Source organism: Leptodactylus fuscus, chromosome 1 (assembly GCF_031893055.1).
Source record: "Leptodactylus fuscus isolate aLepFus1 chromosome 1, aLepFus1.hap2, whole genome shotgun sequence".
Lineage (NCBI taxonomy): Eukaryota > Metazoa > Chordata > Amphibia > Anura > Leptodactylidae > Leptodactylus > Leptodactylus fuscus.
In genome coordinates, this window is record NC_134265.1 from 118697514 (window position 1) to 118703827 (window position 6314).

Consider the following 6314-nt stretch of genomic DNA (forward strand, 5'->3'; position numbering starts at 1 on the left):
CATGTCACTGAGGTATATTTGACCTGTGCAAGGCTAGTCAATGGGACCCCTACTCATTACAAGAATGGGTCAATGCTGATGCCAAACATTAATGGAAGTTTTAGAGAATGGAGATTAGAGTCACCACCCATGTGCATGGCTCCTTATTGAAAAGAGTAAGAATTACAGAATTGAGAGGTAGACCTCCAATGTGATATTGTCTTTTCATTGTGATATCACATTTTGCAAGCCGTAGTTTGCCCTGTTTCAAAGAGCTAAATAAAGCCATATAAAAGCAGTGAAGCCAATATTAGGCTGAGGCCACACACTGCAGAAAAGGTGCGTTTTTGTTATAGTTTTGGGGTTTTTTTGTTTTTTTTTTAGCCAAAGCCAGGAGTGGCTTCAAATGGAATGAGAAAGCTCTTACATTTCCCCCTGCTGCTAAATCCACTCATGGCTTTGGCTCAAAAAACACATGCAAAATCTGCAACTAAAAATTTAGTTTTTTCTGTACTTTATGGCCTTGTAAGAATAATTTGCATTCTTATATACAGGGGTCCTGCTAATTTTCACTGTATCATTCCAATTTTAGTATACGTGCTGCCAAGGCAAGCATTTATACTAAATTTGACCTCATAATATATACAGCAGTGGCGTAAATACTGGGGTAGCAGAGGTAGCGGCTGCCACAGGGCCCGGGACATTAGAGGCCCAGCGACAGCCACTACCACTGCATTTTTTTCTTTTCCTGGCAGGGGCGGGGATCGGTAAGTGACGCCACGGGCACCACAAACATCAATATCAGAGATCCAGGTGAGGTAAGGTAACATAAAAAACTGTGTTACGTACCTCTCCGGGCAGGCTTCGGCCTACTTCTGTGATTCTCCCTGACGTCACATGACTGGGGCCTGATTCCCGGGTTATGTGACGTCCTGGGTCATGTGATGTCCTGGGAAGATGGCCGACACCACTGAGGACTGCAGCGGAGCCGGAGATAGATGAGTAACAGTGATTTTTATGTTGGTATTCCCCTTCGATCTCCGATTATTATACTCTGGGGTCTGAAAAGACCCCAGAGTATAATAATTGTACATGGGTGTCCACAGTGGGACATCATAATGTGTGCAGGAGCCAATATGGAGCATAACACTGTGTACAGGGGCCACTATGGGGCTTAATAGAGAGCGCAGGAATGGGGGAGTATGCCACTGATATACAGGTCAAGTACCTGATAATGTGTACTGGTAGTTTTCCTCTCCTAGTATAGTAGTAATTTTCATCCTCTGCACTGACTTTGTGTCTTTAGTCACACAATGGTGTTCTTCACCAGTGTTTGCAAGCCAAAACCAGAAGTGAAGACTACAGAGATCATACATCATTTAATCATTGACCATTTGTACCTGTAACCTATTTTCATCACTCTCCTGGTTTTGACATACCATGATGCCAAACGCTGATTTGTGAATAAGGCCTTCCTGTTAAGCTTGTAGTGGACTTGTGTTTTATGTTAGTAAGTAGAGATGAGCGAGTAGTATTCGATCGAGTAGGTATTCGATCAAATACTACGGTATTCAAAATATTTGTACTCCATCGAATACTACTGCTGCTATTCGCAGTAAATATTTGATTCAGAACCAGCGTTGATGGGCCAAATGCTATACAGTGTATAGCATTCGGCCAATCAATGCTGGTTCTGCAGAAGGCTCGTCCTTGCTAGTCGAGAGAGCTGGCAGCTTGCTGTTACAAGGGAGCTGACTTTTTCTCATAGGAATGAATTGACCAGTATTGATTGGCCAGTGTACAGCATTCGGCCAATCAATGCTAGTTCTGCCAGAGGCTCATCTGTTAGGAGGCAGAGTCTAAGATCAGACCACAGCAGTCTCCATTGTGGTCTGATCTTAGACTCCGCCTCCTCCCAGACGAGCCTCCGGCAGAACCAGCATTGAATGGCCGAATGCTGTACACTCGCCAATCAATGCTGGTCAATTAATTCCTATGAGAAAAAGTAAGCTCCCTCATAACCGCAAGCTGCCAGCTCTCCTGACTAGCAAGGACGAGCCTGCTGCAGAACCAGTGTTGATTTGCCTCAGGCTCGTATTTGCTAGTCAGGAGAGCTGGCAGCTTGTGGTTACGAGAGAGCTTGCTTTTTATCAGCACAACTGCAAGCGCTGTGCAGTTAAAGCGCACGGTCCCTATAGACTATAATGGGGTCCATGCGCTTTAACTGCACAGCGCTCCTCCTAAACACTCTCCTCCTGCTACTTGTGGACTCGGTGACTCTCCTTTAGTCGAATAGTGGTTTCCCCTGAAACAAGCATTTTTTCCCATAGACTATAATGGGATTCGATATTTGATCGAGTAGTCGAATATTGAGGCTCTACTGGAAACGAATATCGCATCTTGAATATTTCACTATTCGCTCATCTATATTAGTAAGTCCAGTTTAGCCTGAGCCAATAATAAGGCAGGGGGCGTGTCTAAGACTACCTAAGATCCTGTAAGAATTGTAACTAATCTGTAGTCAATTGATAACCTAAAAAGCAGTTAGCAGCATATCTGAGAAAAATAGTAGGTAACAACAACCTGTGTAGTTGCTGACTTTATGGCAGGACATCAGCTCTAAATAAAACAAAAAAAAACAACACTATCCGCAGATTTTAGTAACATATGTTCTAATTTCTCTGATGGTTAACACTGACATATCACAAAAGTCATATTTGGTACAGTTCATTAAATTACAAACAAAATGCATTTTAAGTATTCTGTCTGAAAACCCCAATTAAGAGTAAGGCCCCAGAATCTGTAGATAATAGAACAGAGAAATCCTAATTAAAAATGTACTGATGCATTTACTGTACAATTATCAGAACCACATAAACTATTTGTCTACAAAGGGAATTGTTTCCCTCTCTTACATTCACACCTCTCATGAGACAATGCTATATTTTCTTCATAGGATGTACTGCTACCACCTCATTTTGCACCGCTATAGCTTGCCCTGTGTCCCGTAATCCATTAATCATGCCTTGAATATTGATTAACACTGCAGAGAGTGCAATGTAACAGCAATCGATGACTGTCTGGTAACCAACAGTATACAGCAGAAAACACAGAAAAATAAAGGGATACGGCAGCATTTTAAAACAGGCTAACACCAGAGATATTTATTTCCCCTCAAGCACATCCAATGCACAGAGTAGAATAGTAAAGGCAAAGATGTTGAATGTAACAGGATCTGTCAATCTGCAGCTATATACATTTCCTTACGGGATTGTCAGCTTTGAAAACCAACTCACCTACTAGGCAGGTACATAGGAGTCTATGCCCTCTTTCTCCTGAACATAGTCAGTTCTTATACTACATGCAGTGCCAAAATAGTGCTGTCAACCAATACCCAAATAAAATTTTTATACAGTATCCCCTTATTGTGCCCACATCATACTGTCATATCATGGATAAACACACCAGAGTCTGATCACATATTATTGTATATGTAAAAATAATAACTTACAGTGCTATAATAATAGAGGTCACCATGTAAAGCCGTATGAAAGTATTATTTGGGTAGTGGTTGATGGCACTATTTTGGCACTGCATGTAGTATAAGAACTGACATCTAGCTCTAGCTCTAACTATGTTCAGAAGAATCCTATTTGCCTGACTAGTAGGTGAGTTGGTTTTCAAGCTGACAATCCCGTAAGGAAATGTATATAGTAGCAGATCCTGTTACATTCAACATCTTTGCTAATGCACTGTATTTCACACTGCTGAGTCTAGGTTTCCATCAGGAGGAAACTTCAGGCATAAATCTATTACAGATGCCCCAGAGTGGCTTCCATCATCCATAGGTATCTATGTTAAAAAACTGTATGCCATATGGTACGTTTTTTACTGGATGCCTGTGTATTGACTAGTGCAGTCTGCTGTACTATTCCATTCAGCAAAGAAAATCATATGTCTGAAGTATATTACCTCTTTTGCTCTCCATTGGTATGGATACCCATGGGTACATTTAGCATATGCTCCAGGGGAAATCCAATACAAACAGTAAACAGGCGGTGTGGGGACAGTATCAAAAGAGCCTTAGGGTACATATAAAAAGGTCAACCACAAAACCTCTATAGAATTGTATTTTAATTGGCAGTAGATAACTACAAAATTACAATACAAAGACAACCATCTACCCTGACCCATCCATCCATACGGATGAGGAGAGAAGATGGAGAAAAGAAAAAAAAATTGAAGATCATAGGCATCCATAATCAGGATAATTTAGAAATAATATAAGACTTCCTCGGATCCCTCTTCTATATCTCAGGATCGGGTCGATGAGCTTGTCATCCACCCAATCAATTCAGGAGTGCCATAGTTTGTGAAATACATCAAGGTTTCTGCCATGTTTATAGGTTTATTTCTCAAATGGGATAATTTGATTGACATAGTCTTTCCAGTCGCATATATCGAAATCAATTTGTACTTTCAGGCTTTAGTTTATTTTACTAGATTAAAATAAAGATTCTAGGGACCATCGTGCTTATCCAGTCATTTACAACATCAAATCTCCCTAAAATCCTAAAAGTTCCCTAAACTATAGAAAAACGTAAGATCATTTTTAAAGTGTAATAGAAATAAATGTTACTACTGCTGAGAGAAATATTTACATGATGCTCACACACCATACAGAATGTAGCGGTGGCTTTGGGTACTACAGTGCAGTGCCATTGAAGTCTATGGGGCAACACTGTAGTACAATACCAACAGGTAACAAGTATAGAAAAGTTTGGCAAATCACCAATAGATGACTGAAAAGGTAACCAAACAGTTCAGTAGTCAGATGATGAAATAAACAGATGATGGTCATGGTAGTCAGATGATGGTGTAATTGTAGAATATAAGAGGATAGCAAAAGAAAGATAAACTGACCATAACTCTGGCTAGGACTGAATGTTTCTTTTGATCTCACTCTAAATGCTGATCCATATTTTCAGGGAAGCAAGAATCAATAAAAAAGGGGTACTAGGAACACAAACTAAACTGGAACATATTGACTGGGAGCATACAGAGCAATACAGGATATCTACAACATACCTAGCATTCACAATTACCGCCCCAATCTGCTGAAACTAAGAGTTCCGAAAGAGGGCTGAATAATCTGATAGATCTCTATAGATGGACCTAAAAGATACTATCGGAGTGGTCAACATACCCTTACTGATGGATCATCAGTGAAGCAACTGTCACAGCAACTGGCCCAAGTAAAACGGTTCATAACTAGTGTACTGTATAACTTCAAATACTGCCCCCAAGCTATTAGCCTTTGATAGCAATTCATCTTAGAAATAGAAAATTTCTGAAAAAATCATGACCATTAAACCCAGCAATATGAACATCCTCCCTAATGAAGAAATGGAGTTTCAATCGCTAAAATAAAGGGGTTTTCTAGGCAAAAAATGTTTTGTTTTTAAAAAAGGTATGTTAGTGCTGTTAATGGGTTAATATTTATTAAATACCCAAATACCTTTAGAAGTGTTTTGAGTGATTTCTGGGTGTCATTGAGAGCTCCTGGCATCTACTGCATTTGTTTACTTGGTGCAGCTTCCTGCTATGTAGCTTCCACACTAGCTCGATCTCACCTCACTCCCCTCTTTCCTCTCTTCCTCCATCCCATACACCACCTTCTTGTCTCTTTAGTTATTACACCCACTACTAGCCTATCCCAACTAACTCAGCCAACCCCCCAAACCCTCTTTTCTGATTCCGCTGATGTACACAATAGTCCTGGGGCTGCTCTGTGCTCTGCAGCCAATGGTCCACTTCTATTGTGCAGGCATGCTCCCACGCCTGCGCAGTCGAGGTAGATTATCACTGCAGAGCACAGAGCAGCGCTGGAACTATTGCACACACCAGAAGTCAGAAAAGAGGAAAGGGCCTTCCCGCAGGAGGAAATCTGGAAGGAAGAGAGGCAAGTACAATGGGGTGGATGGGGGGGAGTAGTAATAATGATCTGTTTCCAGAAACGGGGAAACAAATTGTAAATAGATAACTAGAAAATGTCCTTTGGGCGGTCACATGACCAACCCAGGGATATGGGTAAATAAACATTTTTGATAAATTATGTAATTTAGAAAATAGTTGAGGGGAGGTTGTTTAAACTAGTGTAGGAATTAGTTTTTATCCCGGACAACCCCTTTAAAGAGAAGACATCCTGTCTCACTCCCCTGTTGAATACAAACCCAATGAGAACCTGGTCCAATTCACACAGGCACTAGCAAAATAATTCATATACAATATCCTGATCCATTAATAATATCCAGGCCAAAGCCGAACCAAAGCAG

General features: G+C 40.8%; 1 pseudogene; it reads right to left on the reverse strand.

Annotated features, from left to right (window-relative positions):
• Positions 1-471: 471 nt before the first annotated feature.
• LOC142190927 (U6 spliceosomal RNA) lies at positions 472-595 on the reverse strand (annotated as a pseudogene).
• Between the last annotated feature and the right edge of the window lie 5719 nt (positions 596-6314).